A 20142-nucleotide genomic window follows, 5' to 3' on the forward strand; every position below is an offset into this window, starting at 1 on the left:
TTATGTGGAAAAAGCAAAAGGATGTGGCTTTGAGTCTCTATGGTGAAAAGATGCATCAAGGATTTCGATGAAAAATCCGTGCTGTTTTATTTCAAAAGCTTCAAAAAATAAAAAAATATTCAAAGAAAAAATAACAAAGTATTCATGGCACGGGATTTATAGATGACAACATTTCTTCAACGCACCTTAAGGTTGAATTCGGATTTTTTTTGAGTATTCATTTACATGGAATTGGTAACTAGAATGCAGCAAAAATTGCATATGTATAAGACATGGTCTAACATAATTCAGAAAAGATTGGTTATGAGGCCGTAGGCATTTCACGATAAATTGATCAGCAAAAATGTTTCCATATTGCTCTTGACCTTTTCTTGTTATATCGTCTGTTTGTATGGTTTGTATTTCGATGAAACCTTTTAACCAAGGTTAATCGGAAAGAAATCTAAGTGAAAGTCCAAGAAATGAAATATCCTTGTAGTTTTCATTTCTTTTATCTGTTACTTTCATAAAAATTGTGACACATTTGTGTCCCGTGAATGCGGATGTTCACACAATTGTGTGGGGTGGCAACAAAATAGCTGGTGATTTGATGGTTGGTTCCTGCATGGGTCCGACTGGTGGTAAAGAGCTGTTCAAAGAGAAAGAATCCTAATAATGGCAGGGTGAAAGGCGGGTTCCAAACTAGTACGTAAGCTGGTTGTTGCTGTACCGGAACTGCTGGCGGATTCAACGTAAACCAACTTTCTTCCGTCTTTTATCGCTTGACTCTTATCTCTGACATCTTAGCTGCTGGTGGTTGCCTAGGTATAATCGGCTTAGCAGAGCTTAGGTCATGCAATTTAGTTACGTGATTAACTCGCCGCTTTGTCTTACTTATCCCGATTATCATGCTGTCGTCTTGTCTCACTGGTGACTTGATTTTACTGCCACACTTGGTCGCAATTATTCTTATTCATTATCGATTTCACGGAGTTCAATCCGACAATCCAGAATGAAGTCCAGATTGAATGGAAGTGTTTTTAAAAATATTACTAAGAAAATGGAACGTCTGCCCATTTTTGTCTACGGAAATGGTTCCCAAAATTTGTTCGGAGGTGTCAAAGCTTTTTGCTTATTTTGAAACAATGGAAGAATGCTTTCTTGTTTAGCTTGCTTATCGACACAAATTTTTGCTTTGGACCGTTAAGGGTCATAAATTTCCTGTGGTTTAGGGATGTTTAGAGAACATTTTTTCGAGGCCACAATGACTGCACTGTTAGAAGCCTAACAAAATGATTTGGCTGGTGGAAAACAAATTGGGGATGATTAAAACGAAATTACAAAGATTGTTGGTAACAGACCACCTTCAAAAATTAATTGGCGTTGTCCACGGGCAATACATAATGGTTTTTGGATGCCAAACGGAAAAAAGAACAGCCATTTTCAATCCGTACAGATTCAACTCGTTGAGTGATGTAAACGCATCCTTATTTCTGCATTTAATTTTAAATATTTTTTTTAATATCACTACACAAGTTTTTCATTTATGAGTTTTGTAAAATTTTCTTTGGATTTATCAACCAATCTATAAAATTAAATGAATTTTCAAGCTTGTTTTCGATATCACAATCAGGATTTATTTTACTCTCACAAAAGTTTGATTTTTGTCCACCATCTGAAGTAACGTCTTTTGTCATTCCACTGAAAATAATGGAAGAAATATTTAAAAAATATAAGAAGAATAGATATTTATAAAACGGAGAATAAAACTTACAATATAATAATTCTGACAATATCCTGAATCATTGAATATCCGGGTGGTAAAAGTAATTCCTTGCTTCTACAAATTAACTTTAAAATGCCACATTTTACATTTGATCCCAATCTAAAATAATTTATGTTTATTTGAAATTTTGTGACAACATAAATACAGGCACTTACAAATATTCTAAGACAAGTCTTAGTGGATTTTTTCTTTCAATATTAACCATTCTGTCTTGAACATAACCATCATTTGAAATTGATCTTTTGAAAAGCTTTTCAGTACTTTTTGATTGGCGATGAGAGGGTTTTAAATAAACCCCATTAAATGGAGGATGTTTATAGTAACTTTCACTTGAATTTGAAAAATAAATATCGTGTCCAACAATCTGTTAAAATTAGTTAAATAAAATAAAATAAATTGTTCTAAAAATACTTAACACAATTTTACCAAATTCTTCACCTTGATTTCCTGTTGCTTTGGTTTCTTTTGGGTAATATCATTAAACCAATCTTTAATAACTGTTGGTCCAGCAAAATATGAACACATTTCATAGCTTAAACTCAATCCTTTTGGATTATTTCCAATTAGGCCTTTAGCCAGGCCAACGGTTACTTTTATACTTCCATAATTAGGAAGTAACAATGTTCGTTTCCGACGAGATGTAAGCCTTGAAATTGGGTTTAGAAGTAAAGTTTGATCTTTTGATTGATACGCATAAGAAAAATAACACAAGTTAAACAAGGAAAAAATTGAAAGCTTTAAAAAATTCATATTTATGTATATGAAGTGAAAGAGTAGCGACAGACTGAAATTGTGGCTCTCGCAAATAATTTTCAGTTCGTTTTCTGATGCTTCACTTTAATAAATAAAATTTTCTGCTAATTAGATGAATCGATACATTGCGAGTTTAAATTTTGTATTTATTTTAATTCTTACTCATGATTGCATGACATCGAAGATAAACACCAGCGAGGCGTATACAACTTTTTGGAGAGATATCAAATGACTTAAGCATTGTTTATGGATGTCTTTGTGAAACCGGAATTACTCCAATTCTGTTAGTCTTTCTTCTCCCATGGATGACCTCAGCCAAGTCTTTAGTCTACTCAGGATCGAAAATGACCTTTCTATATTGTAGCAGCACTCAAGGGCAAAGTAGTTAGTAAACCCCAAGAGTATGTGAATTGCATACAAACTTCTAATACTTCCATAACTGTATTTGAGGAATTTGTTGTGGGTCTGCTTTGCGCTTCCATTGTACTTTCCATAATTCTAATTTTTTTTTTATAAAATACTTCAATTTATTGGTCTTACAGTTCTAAGTCGGCTAAAATACCATTAAATAAAGTTATGTAAATGCATCTTAAAAATATTCCTGCACATCGCTACAAGACTTAGCCTGCTTATCTTTTCTCGCTATTTTGGGTTCATGAACAGGAATATTCAGAAGGCCTATAGCATATTTCGATATGCCTGGATGCCGTCTGGATGTCAAACTCAAATAATTCTCGGGCAGCAATACATCATTTCACTTCCACCGCCTTTGGCTCCGGCAAATGCAGCGTAACCTTGTTTAGCTGCGGGGCGTCAGATTATTTCCAAGATGTATTTGATCCAAGCTATATGCGGCCATTGTATCGATGGAGAGTGCGTTGATAAAGTGATCAATTTTTTCTGGCAGTTGCAGCTGTAGCTACAAATCTACTGCTTCGGAGATTTATAGATACTGGATAAGAGTTTTTCTATTGACTGTTCTCAAAAAATAACTTAATTGTCCGTGGCAATCTTTTTTATCATTTTCGGTAGTTGCTAAGGTTTTCAAATGATTCGAGTTATGCAAACAAATTTCGAAGCAGTAAAACGAGATTGTGATGTTATGGAAGAAAATCAACATCAACGACTTTTGCTTGTTCCTTAGTTGTAAATGGTAGTAAGACATCATTTCAACCATAAACCCCAAATCGTATTATTTCCTGGAGGAGAAGATGCAGTATCAACTTATTTTTAGTATCTATTTTTGAAAATGTTTATTTCTTGCCACAGCAATCTCCTCAAATTTTATGGCCATTTGTCGATTTTAATTCTCCTGGTTTTAGGCGGATCAGAAATAAGTCTTCTATGTACTTCCCTTTCCGTCATTATAGTATTTCAAAAGAAGGCCATTTGAGACCTATATTCGTTGTACTTTTATTTTGACATCTATTTTATCACTTTCAGACATCAATTGCCATTTCTTTACGATACTGAATACTCGTAGCGAATAGATACTCATAAATGTTCAGGGTCTACCGCTATTCTGATACTTAATCATTGAAGCAGAAGCTGCGCCCAAGATGTCAACGGAGTTTTTGATCTTTCAAACACTTTTTAAACAAGTAAGTTGTTTTTTAAGTTGTTGAAAGCCGTATTTGCATCCATAAAGTGTTTGTGAAATTCAATTTTTGAAACACTGATGACTGATTTCATAGAAGACTTTTTTAAATATTTAAAATGTCATTTAGTCTTAAAACAGAGATTTTGTGTTTCACCAATTGCTTTTAAATTTAACAAGTTTTTAAACACCTGTATAAACTAAAAGGCCATTTTCGTCTTACAAATTTAAAAGTGTCGTGAAAGTTATCATATCCTGTGAACATATATTTTGAAATCCCATTAGATTAAAACTTTAATTTATGAATATGTAGGTAATACTTTTCATATGTGCTCCTTAATTCCTAAAACGTTCTTTCCCTTGAAGTTCTAACTATGGAGTTATAAATGCCAGAAATGCTTTGCCAGGCACTACAGTAATTCCAAATAAATAATATGCATCATGGGTAATTTTCGAGAGCTCCAATTGGCTGCATCTTTTTATGTTTAAAATCGTTGATGTAATGTAAGTTATGAAATCTGTTCTGTAACTTCATTTTTCATACCAAATTAAAGTAATCTGTTTTTAAAAAGTAATAAGAGTTGAGTTCCTCTAGTATTTTGCTATTTTTCATTTACAAAATGCAGATAAGCATTTTTGTATCGAAGTGGAAATTATGTTTAAATACAAAAATGAGAAGGATAATTGAAAGCTTAGAACAAAGTTCATTATCAAAACATAAATTACCTGTAAACTTACGTTTGAACTGAATAAAGCGTTTTAAGGGCTGGATGTTTTATTAAAATTAGTTTAGTAAACTCGTCTATCTATACCAACTGGCTACACGTTTTTGATTATAAATTAATACGAGTCAAGGTAAATATATTTTTTTTTTAGTGTTAGCTCCTTTATGTTTGAAAATGTACACTGTTCATTTATATGCAAATTATTGAGTCTTATACATGGCTAAACGAAAGAATTTCCGGTAGTCACGTTGTAAAGAGAACAGTATGTTTTATACTGCCCATAGATTATATTCCTATAAGGAACAAAGTGCTGATAGATTATCAGTTTAGAGGAAGTTTGAAACTAAAGTGCTTCAGGTTACAATGTAACAATTATAAGAAAACATAGACGTGGTGCCTGCAATAAAGAAAGAATTTTCGTTTGTACCTAAGTTATCTGATACCAAACGGACATTTTTAAACCTTATTTCAACCTAAGTTTATACGTCTTTTGTTTACGGCAACTAAATAATACATTCTAATGAATTTTCAAGACCTCATCACTTCTTTAGTCACTTGAAGGTCCAAAATCCGTGGTTTTGAACTCGTTTCCTTTTCATTTTGATTTTCTATTTATTTTCCTTTTCAATTCTTTAATGGTTTTTTCCTAGGAACTAACTTTCATTCACAGATAAGCACTTCAATTCAATTTAACGTCGAAAGATAGCACTTAGCTTTAAAAGCATCAAGTTCCGCTCTACTTTTCCCTTGTCACCAATTTCATACTGTAAACGAGTGAGATGAAGAGATGATGTCAAGGTTGAACTCTTGTTTAACGACTAGGACACATTAAAATCGATAAGATTTCATATCCTGTCTGTCTTTCATCGTCCTTGTCGTCGTATAGCCTTCGTCAACAACTTTTCCCCAACCAAAGTCAATGTGTGTATATTAATTCAATTAAAAAAAAAAAGAAAAAAAGAAAAAACTAAAAAAAATAATAAACTGTGTCACTCCTTGCGTTACTGTCACATAAAAATGCATTGCAAACTACCCTAAGTGCAACATTTTACGTTTCAATTCACATCAATGGAGCAGCAACACTATGTTGCAGTTGAAACCTACCTACGATTACGAACGATATTGACATTATAAACGTCATATGGGGGCGATTGCAGTAAGACTTCTCTGTCAACGAAGTGTCGCACATTGTGCGGGAGCAGTTTAATAAAATTGAAATGGTACAGGGTGTTCTAGGATTAAAATAAAAAAAAAATAATTTTAAATATTTTTGTAATTGTAACTGTAATTGTATAACAGTAATTTTTATTGTTCTGGAAACTCTACCAACGACAAAACTTGTTCGCCTGTGAAGGCCCTTCCACACGAGATGTGTCCATTGTCGATGCTCTTTGATCTTCCATCTTATTTAATTAAATGGATGATTAATTTACCATCCATCACGGATGAATAATACCTTTGACCTTTCCAGAAAGAAATTCCCGTGTCTTAAGATAGTTCAACATTTCTCCCAAAAACTTTCTTCCCTCGAAACACTCTGTAAAAATCTAGTTCATCTCTTCGACTTGTGGGTGTACGTACAGGATAAAAAAATTCATATAGCACTTCTCCAAACACAAAAACTCCCACATTACTGGTGGCTTATCGCCCACTTCGTTCAAATAGCTGTGCGCTTTCAATTTGGCATCGTTTCATAAAAGCATTTTGTAATGTGAATGTCCTTATTTTCTTTAACAAAAATAAATTCAAAATGCGTTCAGCAGGTTTTGAACACCTACACCACACGAGACCGACAAGTAGAGAGTAGGTATACTTTTGTTTTCAGGAGAATTGCGTCATTCAACAATTGCTAAGCTGATGTGGTTAACGTCTCTATGGCATTGAATGAAACATCAATCACCGTATCGTAGGTGGTTTTTTTTTAGGGCACAAAAATGACAATTTCGCAGTTTTGTCAAGTATATTCATATAGAAAGCACGTTTTGATGAATGTTATTTCAGGTAGAAAATTTTATGAAAATTATAATAATACCTGCACCCACTCTATATCATCAGCTAATAGCACTGTGAAAGTGAATGTTATAAATCAAATAGGGCGTTACAAACAAACAAGCCAGAAATTCAATATTCTCTCATGGTTTGTGGCATTGTAGGAAGAAAATAATACGGGTCAATACATCACCACAAAATGTAATGGACTTCTTAAATTTTTATAAATAGAAATAGAGCAGGATTGGAATAAAGGTCATGTGTAGTCTTTTTTGGTATTTATAATGGTAATGGTCTTTTATTTAGTGAGTTCAAATCCAGCCTACACCACCTTATTTCGACTCGAGGAAATGAGAGCAAAGAAATGAAGTGACTGAGTGATGTGACCTATTCACAATAAAGTACTGGGTGCTTTCTTTAACATTTATACTTCTTTTAGCATATACCTCACATCAATAGTTCCAGTTTCTTAAACAATGTGACGCCCATAAAGAACGTAATACACCACCTACTGCTACAATGAATTGATAACTTCAAGTCAGGGTTACCTATGTTAAAAACCATCCCTGAGTTCTTGGCTGTGGAAACATATTCGATGGGATCATTATTAAGGATGATAGCGGGAAACTAACAGGTTGATGTACATTTGTCTAAGAGATGACAATAATCTTATGTTTCGCTGAATTAATTAAGAGTTGATTTTTCTTCGCATAGATAATTATATCTATATTTTCAAGATCTGTATTAATGCGACTTAGAAAATCCTCAATTAGTCCGAGAAGACTAAGTTGAACGTCATCGACATAGAGTTGATAATTGGAACAGATAATTACAGATGGAACTTCATTGATATATATTGAAAAAAGTTAAGGCCCCAAAGTAGAGCCTTGTGGTACTCCAGTCTCCAGTAGGGACAGCTATTAAGTTAGACTGTAGGTTGTTAACATTAGCCACTTTCTCCCGACTGGAAAGATAGGAAATAAGAAGTTTTATACCAGACAAAGAGAAATCAAAATAATAGGGGTATTCACGTAAACGCGGAAAACCCATAGAAACTGTAGAAACCGTAGAATTTTCTATCGGTAGAAATGAGCTGTCAAAATTTGTATGGGAAAAATATTCTGCAAATCATAGAATTTTATCTCACAAATTTGAAGCAGAAACCGTAGAAAAAAATCTGATAAACTTTGGGTGTGTTCAATCACCTATCGGATAGGCTATCTGGGTTACCCGTATCTGGAATAATCTTTTTGAACGCGATTTATGTCTTATTATTCAGATAAACAGAAAAAAAATATGTTAATACTGAAAAAAAGAATATTATTTTATCGGAGCAAATTACATTTTTTTTATTGTTGGCTTGTTGCATAGTATTTGCAAAATTAGCTTGACTTTATTTTTTTAATTGAACAAATTTTATAAGTTCAATTTGACGTTTAACAAACAAATGTTTGTTTCCCTTGTTTACTCAATTATTTTCCGCTGGGGTGTTCATTTAAACCTTTTGCGGAATTTTCTATTTTTCTACAAAGTAGAAAATTATCTCGTTACGTGAATACCCTCAATATAAGAGATTATTGCAAAATATTGTGACCAACAGTATTAAAAACACGTGTAGAATCAAGTCGTGTCTAAAAGAAAAGTTGTTTGGAGCTGATTTCAAAAATAACATTATTTTTTTTCTAGGTAGATATTTACTTACTCGCTTTTTATATGTATCCAATTCCGCAGCAGTGCACCACTCTGGACCTGTAAAGCTGTTCTTGAAAAAAGTTTTAAAATTATTTAATGAACTTTGGTTTTTCTCTTTTTTTCCTTTTTTTTTATTCACTTTTTTGCTTTTACTATACACCTTATAATTTTTCCGTTTCGTTGGTGATGGTGTAACTGCTGTTGCTGCTGGTGTTACTGATGCTGCTTTTATTGTTTTTTTATTTTTATTAACTTTTTTTTTTGTTTTCGGGGTAGGTATCCGGTAATTATTTTTGTTTTATTAATTGCTTATTTTATTAGCTCAATTTCACTATTTTTATTCAATTTTTTTTTGTTCTTGTAATTTTGGACAACTGACCCACTGTAATTGCCTTTATATATTTTGTTTTTTCTTTTATATGTATAATATGTAGGTTTTTTTCGCACTTGCTTTTTACTTTATGTCTTGTTTTTTTTCTTACGTTTTCTTTTAATTTTATTTCAACCGCCCCGATTGAATGCTAATTATAATTATCAACTGTCCAAAATCCATCACCACACAACTCGCTCTTGCATACTTTTTTTCTTTTTTTTTCTTCTCTGCAATTTGCCTAAGTAGAACCGTTGCACACGATCAGCCCATATAGTTTACCGCTATCTTTCGGCTCCAAGAACTCACCCCATCTGACGAGCAATGGCCGGTTGCCAGCATGCCGAACGGGGGCCGGAGTACTGGACACCCCTCTACCTCCTGCTGCCCGGACCAGCCTCATGTACCTGTGCATATGAGGTTGTAAGCGTGGTCTACGAGGAATGCAGAGGGGTATAGTCTATTTCGTTGCAAGCTCTAGCTTTTAAACTATTTAAGGCATAGAAATTCATACAAATTTTTTTTTGTTAAATTTTTTTTTATTTAAACTTTTTTTTTTGTATTTTTATTTTTTTTACTTAACCGAAATACATCACATTCGAAACAAATTTTTCCAATACAACTTTAAAAACGCTTGTAATAATAAAATCTAAAAAAAAAGTATGAAATTACCCCAAAAATATGAAAAACTAAAATAGTATTTAAAAAAATAGAGCTCCTAGAAAGCAACCAGTGTGATTTTTAGGCTTAGTGAACCCAAAATTTTTTGGAAAATGTTAACAAACAGTTAAAATAAGCATTACTTTAAAATAAGCACGAAATTACCCCCAAACTGTGGGAAATTAAAATATTTTAAAAAATAGAGCTGATAGAAAGAAACCAATATTATTTTTGAGCTTATTGAACCCAAATCTATAAAATTTGATATAAATCTTTCTGGAAAATTTTAAAAAGTTGAAAATTGTTGGCCAGTGTTATCAATTTTTTGTCTAATTTCATCAACTACTGTCAGAAAAGCTGTAATTGTCATTGTTCTAACTTGCTCTATAGGGAAGAATTGGTTTCGTTTCAAAAACAAATCGAGGTTTTAATCAAAACTAATATTACGATAATGCCAAAGTCTAAAAAAGTATGTTTCGTCATGACGTTCTTAGGTCGGTATGTGCGTCCCGTCCATCTGTACATGAGGTTGCAAGGTTAAAAGGGTGTACAGATTTTCTTGAAATTTGGTGCAGATGCTTTTTTCTTTTTTTTTTTCTTTGCACCTTTTAATTTTGTATGAAGTTTCTTAACTGTTATTTTAGTAATTTGGCTACGCTGATTTCAAATCTACCCTCAGTTTTTTTCTAGCAGCTCCGAGAATATTTCGAAAAGGCGAGCTGATAGGTAAGTTTTGGTTTCGGAATCGAGTTGAGCACTCCAAAAACTTTCGAAAAACTAAACAAACTTAAACTTAATGAAACAACACCCTTGTTGCCCAGTGTTATTATTTGAAATGGGTTCTCATAGGCTTTTCAAGCGTTCATCAATCTGTTTTCATAAGTGCTTCTATGTAGCTTTAAGCGAAGAGGAGTTGGTTGTTGGTAAGAACCAAATGTAATTTTTTTTGTTGAGTTTGCGGTTTTTCGGACGTATTTTTTTGTTCTGTGTTTGCCAAAGCACTTCTATTGAGCTGTTACTATTACGTTAGTCTTTAAAAAAGAAAAATTCTATAAGAAAAGCCAAATCTCATCTTAAACAACATTGGATGTAACGAATATAAAAGCTTAATTTTTCATGTTTTTCTCGTTCTTAAATCTTGAGCACAAATCAATGATAAATCAGTCAAACAACCGGCAAAAAGAACCTCCCAGCTTTCTTTTTAATAAGATGATATATCACAGTCTACGTCGTTAATTAATCATACACAAAGATCAAGGACATTTCATTACAAAAACAATAAAATTCCTCCCTATAGACAATGATAACCTTTAAAAATCGAAGAGGAGAATTTAATTCAGTCTATTGATAGGACAAACAAAAAAATAATCAATATTTCTAGAAAACTCATTCTTCTTCGATTCAGGATAACAAAGAACAACAAAAATATATAAACAAACTTTTCACAAAAAAAAAAATTTAACGTCCTCCCCTATGTCAAACTTTATGTTTTCAATTTAACACGCGACAGTAAACAGGTAATCAACTTTACGCCCCATCTGTTAAAGAGGTGGAAAATTTGATCCAAAATAAAAAAAAAAAAAAGAAAAGTAAAATATTTTCCAAGCAATAAATCATTATTGGCTTTGTTTTCCTGCCAAAATTGCTTTCAGTTGTTTGGTCTTGACTTGGCTTGGTCCTCCTCATTTCATTTCATTTCCTTTCGCTTCTATCCTCGCAACTCATCTTTGCAAAAAGTCATATTGATTTACGAGTCGCATGGTGTTATCGCAAATCTTGTGAGGAGTTCTATGAAGCACCTTCAACCTTAGCAAAAGGTTTAGGTATAGGTGAAAACGAAAAATTTTGACAGCCTCATGGGTAAAATGTTTCAAAATCTTTAACCATCCAAAGGGAACAAATCGGAATGTTGTATATGTATATGAAGGATGTGCGAACTTATTGTTTTGATTTCATTGGAGATTTGAGATTTCTCTGCTCATTTCATTTCTTAAATGCTTTGAATTGTAAGGAATTCATTCCTTTCTAGGATGTCATAAGTCAAGTAAAATAGGAGTATATGGATCTTTATTTATGTATGTAACTCAGAAATATTATTATTTATTTCTTCAATTTTCAGGGACGAATTTGAAAAATTCCAGGGACCTAGCGCCGGAATTTGCTATTAAGGAAGTTGTTGTTATTTAATTCTTTCCTTATTTCTAGCCTGCTCCTGCTGCGCTTCCGCACTTAGCATTCCGATTCCATATACCAAAAAAAGTATTAGTTTGTGAGAAACAAAAATTGATTGGCTATTTAAGGTCACTTTAGTTGAAATTAATGCTTTAATCTGCCGATATTACGAGTATCTTTTTTCACAAAAAGATAGTTAAGATCAGAAGTTTCTTTTTCGTATTGAAGTCTTATACGCCTTCAAAATCTGGGTGATGACTACTTAGGATTTTGCCATAAAAGAAAATTTTCATCGTTTTTGTTTCTATCGTAAGCCTTAATGGGACAATACAGTTCAAAGACATATTTTAATAAATATGATTTAAAATCATGAAAATATAAAAAATATGAAAAACGGTGTTCAGGGAAAAAACAATTCGACTGTTAACAGTCAAATATTTCTTCAGTGCCATAGCAAGGAAATAAAAATAGCTGCAATTTATCTTCTTTGAAGACTTGTAGCAACTATATAATTCGCAGTTGCTCTATGCAGCTCGGATTATATGGAGTCTCGATTTATTCGGGAAAATATGCGTCAAGACAAGGTGTAATGGTCATCTTCTGATGAGCCCAACCATTACATCGGGGCGAAACGCATATATGAACACTTTTATGCTGGTTTTCATATTTTTTATATTTTCATGATTTTAAATCATATTTATTAAAATTAAACGGTGTTCAGGGAAAAAACAATTCGACTGTTAACAGTCAAATATTTCTTCAAAGACATATATTTATCATCAGCAGCTTCTGTAAAAATCGTTGCTTTCATCAAACCCCCACATCGGAAAAAATCCATTTCCGAATTTTCAGAACATTTTGGGTCAAGAACAGCCTTTTGACTTTGTAATATTCGAGTTGCAGTGTGATCCAAAAGTGTCTTTCCATATGCCAATTCCGCTTTTAGCAATAACAATATTAACTGTGCGTTGAAAAAAGTCTTTCTGAACTTGCTGAAGTCGCTGAAAGAGCAAGATATCTTTTTGCCAAAGTTTCTATTGCTATGACGGGCATAGCCCGTTCAATCGAATGCCACCCCTCAAGGGGATCAAACCGGTTTGAAATTCGTGGTTCTGCGATAAACTGTTCAAAGTGAAAGGTGTTGTCTAGAACTTGCAAGGAAGAATTCTAAATCCTGGTCATGACAGCTTCCACCGGGTTCTTCTTCTGTGGCTATTTCAGATCACATTCCCAGAATTTTTTCTTAAACAAAAGTTAAAATTTTTTTAGCTACTTTACTACTCTCAGTTTTAAGGTCCTTGTATCTATTATTTTTAATGTCTTTGCTTCATCACCGTCGTCGAGCTTAGATGCATAGTGATTCTGATTATTATTATCAATGAGTTTTGTACAACAGAGGTGAAAGCGTTAGGTGCACTGGTTTCGCTACATACCAGTTTTGTTGCTACATATGTGTTTTGTCTTCAAAACTGTTGTTAACTCTTCCATTATTCCTCGTGCGTATTCAGATACTTCTAGGTTTAATCCTGTAGAAGAATTCATATAAGTTTTGTCACCGTGGCACTGCAATAACTGCGATTTCGGTACAAAACATCAAACATAAAGTAAATCAAATCCTATCTAACCGTTCCTCCTTCAGTACTAGCTACAATTGTTTTCTGTTTAAAGTTAATGCAACAACAAGATTTCGTAATTCAAGATTTAAGAAAAAAGTAAAGATAAAAAACACTAACAAAAAAGAGCATTTTTAACAAAAAAAAAAAAAGTATTAAAAACTTTTGTATTTATAGCGATGCAAAAAAAAGTTGTATAGCAGTGTTGTAGAGAATTTTAAGGTGAATAATCTTTTCTCGGAAGGTTTTTTCATAATTTTGATAAAAAGTGCTCAAAACTTTAAAATTGTCATTTTTTTCGTTTTTGTTTACTTTTTTTGGCTTGTAACTTTTCTAATATTCAGAATATCGAAAAAGTGTTCTTAACATAAAAGACGCGAAATTTAATTGCCTACGCACATACAACTTTTATGTAGGATAAATAGAAATCGAGATATTCAACAAAAACTAAAATCCAAGATGGCGGCCGAAAGGTGAATTTCGAGAGTGCGAAAAATCAGGGTAGGATATCACTGGTCTGCAAAATTTAACTTTTTTTTTTCTCCTTCAAATAATTTTTTGATATTATGAAAGATTAGACTTTCCTGAATCTAAATCTGGTTTCAGAAAAATTCTATCAGGTACCATTTTTGTAAAAATGATTTTTGAAAAATGTGGGTTGTTTCTAAAAAATCAACCTTTTAGATTTATTTGAACTCGTGCAAAATTAAAACTATTTATAGCATTGAGCTCAAATTTGGAAGACTTATTCCTCATAATATGACCTATCGATTGACACCAAATATGTCCTTTTACATTAATGTTTACTCATATTTTAAAATACTGATTTCTAAAAAAAAGCAGAAATATCGAAATCCTTTACTTTTTAGTAAATCCAACATGAACAAAAACACATTAATTAAGGAAAATGTAAAATATCAACGCCCATTATATTTAAAAAGTCAAATATGTAAAGAAAACCATAATAAAATACATGAAACAAAATTTGTACGTGTTTTGTAATTTTTATATACTATTTATCTATTTAGAAATATCTTATTTGTAATAAACCATTCGATAAACTGCCTTGTAAAGCTTCAAATTTGTTTTTCCTAGAAACTAAAGTATACTTTTCTTATAATTATATCACGTGAGGATTTTAAGATATTCGCATTAAAGTATCACAAAATCAAGTTTTTTCTTAGAAAATCTCAATAAAAACTACTATATCTCACAAACCAGAGCTGACCGAAATTTTTTGAGTTCGGATTCAAAATCAGCACACTAAAGTCCATTAGAAAAGTATATTTTTGTTCTAGGGAGAAAGATATATTAATTTTTAAAGATCAGTTTTTTTTTATGATAAGATATGCCAAACCTACTAAACTTACTTAAATTAAGATATCTCGGAGAAGAAAAGAGATATTGAGAAGATTGAAACTGAATTTGAAAGAAAAAAATAAGTTCTTTTATAAACCGTAACAATTTTAATTGAAAAATATTACATTATGCCAAAATATTTCTTCGAAAACAGCAAAAAAAATGGGTGTTTGAGATTTTCTAAAGTGAATATCTAAAAAACGTGACGTGCTAGATCAATTCTGACTTGGGATTCGGAATCAGCATACAAAAATCCTTTAGAAAAATATAGTTTTATTTAAAGGAGGATTTCCTTGCAGACCAGTGTATTCAGCCAATGCTCTATCGAATGAGCATTTCATCTTAAAGAAACTGACTAAAAATAAAAATTTTGAAATTCAGCAAGTTGCAGCTTCTCATACTTATTTCCAACAGCGAGATACATTGCTTGATGTTAAAGCACTTGCCCATTGACCCAACAGTTGTAGGATCGTTCTTCAGTCCTCAGTGGCTGCCATTTCTTTTTTTTTAAATCAAAATGTTTACATATTAAAAGTGAGATGATTTTTCGCTTAACGACTTAAATCAAGTGGATTTCTAATGTTCACATTCAAGAAATTAAGAAGATTTGTCCGCTTATTTTAAGACAGGAGTCATCTTGGCAAAAAAAAAAACATGCAGAAATCCGCTTAGTTTAATACAGAATCCGCTTGCTTTGAGGTGTTTTTTTTTCTCCGTTTAATTTGGCGTTCACTTTCCTGTCACATTCACGAAAATAAAAAGTCGTTAACCCTAGACCCGTGTACTGGGCACTCAGTGCCCAATTCATTTTTCAAATCCAATTGGAACGTATTTCTTAGACTTTTCTATTCCAATTAGATTTACACATAGTTAGTTTAGTATGTTTAGGTCTACAAAAATATACTTTTTAATAGTTTGAGTGAGTATCGGTGACACAATAAGAATTAAAGAAAAATATGTCAAAACTGCGTACTTGGGCACTGAGTGCCCAGAGTTTTTTTTGTATGGAAATCATGGTCTTGTATTGATTTATTTGCTGATCTTCAACGGTATTTTGATATGAATTTGATTTACAGTCGAATACCTCTTAGCCTTTTTTGTTTCTACCCAAAAACTGAAAAATCATATGACGTTTTAGCCAAGTTGAGGATATATAATAAGTGTAGGTTTGGGAATCATTGTTAGAAAGAAAAACTGGGAGCCATTTGAAAAATTTCGAATAAGGGACAATTTATTTCTTTTACTTGTTACGGGACATCGACTGTTTTTACATTTTTCACCGTAGCAATCACTTCAGCAATCGATTTTTACAGTCAAAGTCCTCTAGTCACACTTTCAAAAATAAATACAAAATTGAAGAGATTGGTGCATGGATGCAAATAATATTATTCTGAAGAATAGTCACTTTCTTTCAGGAAAAGCATTACAAAGTTTGGAAAAAAAAATATAGAAATAGAGAGATTCTATTTACAAAGCTTTCGTATTAGAGAATTTTTACTGTTTTGCTAGGTAAAACAGTAATTTTTTTTTGATTTTACACCGGTTGAAATTTGTTTGCGTAAACAAGTGATTTTAGTGCGATTTCTTTGTGATCAAGTGCTTTTTTTCTGAATAATATTTTTTTATCTACTAAAGTAAGTACCTAAATTTACGCCTATTATTTATGATATCCTATAATAATAGAGAATCATGGATGCTACAATGGATCGTGTTCTGTATCTCCTGAATGCATCTTCTAACCGGGATTTGACTGCGGCGGAGCAAGAGTTCTTTGATGAGAATTACTCCAGGTTCCTAGATGCAGAATAGGAGGAAGTTCGACGCATTGACACTGAGGAGGATAGTCATACTGATAGCGATGAAGATTTATCGGATGCCGATGATCCAAACTATGAACCAGATACTGCTTTGTTGGATACACGGGTTTCGCAGGCTGGTTTAGATATGGAAGAAGAGGAGGCAGAAAGACAACAGCAAGGAAGCCGGAATGGACACGAAGATGAAGACCCTATTGCACCAAACAGAGGAATGCGGTATGTTGCAAGAAATGCCAAATTCGATGACATTTGGTGGTCAATGCCGGACGAAAGCGAAAGACAAAGAACAATAAGAAATCGAAATGAACGAATGAGACATGTTCCAAAATGCACCAACTTAATTTCGAGAAAGGCTGAGGTTTTCAAGTCCTTAGTTACTCCAAATATTGTTGGAAATATTGTGCTGGAGACGAACAGAAAGGCAAAGAGAACTTACGAGGAGAATCGTTTGTCTCTCAACCCAAAGCAAATGCGTAGATGGTATGACAAATTTGAAGAGGAAATATATGCATATATTGCAATTTTGTTGTATGCTGGAGCTGAAAAACCCTATGGGGTGGAAGCGAAGGATCTTTTTCATCCAACAAGTGTACCATTCTACCGCGCCGTTATGTCTCTGGAACGATTTGAACAAATACGACGCTTTCTCCGTTTCGATTACGGAAGAACTAGAGCGTTTCGTCTTCAAACTGACAAATTAGCTGCATTTAGGTATAAAAGATAAAATGTTTGATTGATAGGATTACACATTTTTTTTACCAATTTTCTAGGTACGTTTGGGATTTGTTTCAACAAAATCTTGTTGAGTTTTACCAACCGTCAAAGGAGCTGGCAGTAGATGAAGAGTTGGTCGGCTCAAGGGGAAGATGCCCGTTCAAAATGTTTATGCCAAACAAGCCAGGAAAATATGGCGTCAACATTTTTTGGATAGTTGAAGCCGTAAACAGTTATCCACTTCGAGGTGAAATTTATGTTGGCCAACTCTTCAAAAAAGTGTTAAAACAGCAATGAGTTTGATCGGGTATGAAATTACATCTATAAGTACCTTACCGACAATCCAACAAAACAAAGCAAAGCAACGTTGTGATACCTGCAAGAAAGAAAAAAGGGACAACAAAACTACGGCGGTCTGCGATCTGTGCTATGTTGCAGCTTGCAGTAAGCATTACATAAGAGTGTGCGAGAAATGTTTTGTGACCAAAACTGCAATTGATACTACCGAAACCGAAGAAGATGAAAATTTTGACGGAGATTCACTTCCATCAACTTCAGCCGGTCCACCAGCAAAGCGCCAAAAAAATAGAAATACAAATTAATTTCAAAAAGTGGTGGTTGTAAATTACCTATTACTTTAAAAGCTTTTTTAAATTTTGTTTTCAAATAAATAATATCACAAAAAATAATAGTGTTTGTAAAATATTTTTTTTTATTTCACTATTTTCATTCATAGGAAAAACCTTCGTGGGCACACAGTGCCCAAGTACACGTAAACTAGAATTTTTTAAGTACACGGGTCTAGGGTTAAAACCTTAAAGCTTGGTAAAGAAGTCCCTTGTTGTGTTGCAAATCCGGTCTTGTTCTATCAATTTAATCTAATATTTAAAGGCATAACTTTAAGATTACACTAAAATTAACCTAAAGCCTTGAATCCCTTTTTTTTTATTTGCATTTTGTTTTATTAGCACAACAAAAACTAGATAAAATATGGTTGGGTGATGATATTGAAATTAATTGGTGTTACCTTGGGAACCTTGGAAATTTTGTGACACAATTTCGTATCTATAACCTTTTTTGCAAATTAGATTTTCATAGTTTAGTAGGGTGTAATTCTGAGATAAAAAGTAACTTCAATTGCCTCAAGATTGATTTAATATGACCTCAGAGAGAAAGAGTTTGTTGGTTTTGCTATCGTGTTTATCCAGATAGCAGAGAGTTCGATGGTTTAAATATCTTCTTGTCCCTTTTATGTGAACTTTATAGATAGATAGATGAGAAAAGACTAATTTGGAATTCGGATGCGGCAACCGTGTTAATTGAGAAACTTTCGCTTTGTTGATTAAGTAAATTTTGGCAGTTCTATTAGAGCAGAATTTCCCCCACAGGATGCAAAATTCTTCGAAATCCAATAAAGTAAATTTTTTTTTTCGATTATTCTCGTCGTTTTTGTTTATGTTAAGTGTTTATAGTCTTGGAAATTGTATATTCCTTGGAGAATTTTTGAAGTAAATAAATTAATCGGTGGAATTATGGACTGGCGACTTGACTACCCGCGGCAAGATGCCACGTGTTGAAATTTCAAATTTGCCTTTGAGAATTATATTAGAATGTTCAGTTATAATCAATTTAATTTGTTTTTTTTTTTTTTTTGCTGACCCAAAATGATATTCAATGCCACAGATTTGAGCCCTTTTTGGTCCTTTCGAGGGAAAATTAATTAAATGACACTTTTGACAAAGGCGTGGGAGGCCTTAAGAATGCTATGGAAATTCTTTGTGACAAGTTGAAAATTTAAGCTATTTAAATTGATGTCAAAATCGAGGGAAGACTTTAAATAAGCTGATTTTTGGGACATCCAGCTGATTTAATTTACATCAGCAAAATGATAAGTTTGTTTTTGTATTATTAACAATTTCAATGACTACTGTTTGACTTTTAGAAAGTTACTATAGGAGTCATAGAGTCGGACGGGGTAAGTGTACGCAGCGGGGAGGTGTACGCACAGTTAATTTCTCGCAAATGACAATAATTATTAAGTACCTGTAAATGTCCTTTGCTTGGGTCATTGGTTGCCGCACTTTACTTTTGGTTGTTTTGTGAAGGAAAACCAAACAAAAAAAAAACTAATGTCGTTTTCGATTGGCTCTCCGGAAGCGTCCGGAATCATTCAGAAGCCTTCTGAAACTGTTTTATTCGCACGAAAATGACAGAAAAAACGCTTCTCAGAAGAGAAATTCTCTTCTCGATTCAAAATCAGAATCCAGTCAAGAAGCACTAATACATACATCAATATTCAAAAGTCATAATAATCACTCAATCAGTTTTTTTTTTTTTGTTTTTTTTTTTAATTATTTTTTTTTAATTTACTTTCAAACAAATAAACGCATTATTATACATTACTTACTTAAAATATTTTACCAACCATCTTTCCCATTCTTTTCTTGAATATTACCGTTTTTGAATATTAATTTATAATATTTCGTTTGAAGGAAAAAAAAATTATTTAATGTTTGACGTATGAAAGTTCACAATTTTATTTGATTATTATTAACAAATACCTACAGATAGAAAATTTCAGAATTGAGTGACAGCGATTCAAACTGTTTTATTGGATTTCAGAATGAGTGAATCCTTGAGTGTTTCCAATCGAAAACGACATAAGTTTTACTAAAATATTTCTCTATTTTAAAAACGTGTTAGTGCTCAGTGATTTTATTAAAACACATTGAGTACTGATTATTTATTGATTATATTATATAAATATTGTATGTGAGTGAAAAACATAAGTGTCAAATTGCGTTCGCACACTTACCCCAACCCATGCGTACACTTACCCCTATGTAGGGGCAAGTGTACGCGATTTGACTTGCTTTGTTTGTTCATTAATAATGTTATTAAAATGAAAAAACTATA

At 32.6% G+C, this 20142-nt stretch overlaps 1 long non-coding RNA gene across 2 annotated transcripts; it reads right to left on the reverse strand.

Annotated features, from left to right (window-relative positions):
• Nucleotides 1–221: 221 nt before the first annotated feature.
• LOC129916127 (uncharacterized) lies at nucleotides 222–1881 on the reverse strand. Of its 2 annotated transcripts, none has more exons than XR_008772408.1 (3): nucleotides 1754–1881; nucleotides 1344–1680; nucleotides 222–1280 (listed from the first exon to the last, which is right to left on the reverse strand). It is a non-coding gene; the product is annotated as an uncharacterized LOC129916127 (long non-coding RNA). The 2 variants fall into 2 exon arrangements; XR_008772409.1 differs by having other exon boundaries at nucleotides 1341–1680.
• Between the last annotated feature and the right edge of the window lie 18261 nt (nucleotides 1882–20142).

Source organism: Episyrphus balteatus, chromosome 3, assembly GCF_945859705.1.
Source record: "Episyrphus balteatus chromosome 3, idEpiBalt1.1, whole genome shotgun sequence".
Lineage (NCBI taxonomy): Eukaryota > Metazoa > Arthropoda > Insecta > Diptera > Syrphidae > Episyrphus > Episyrphus balteatus.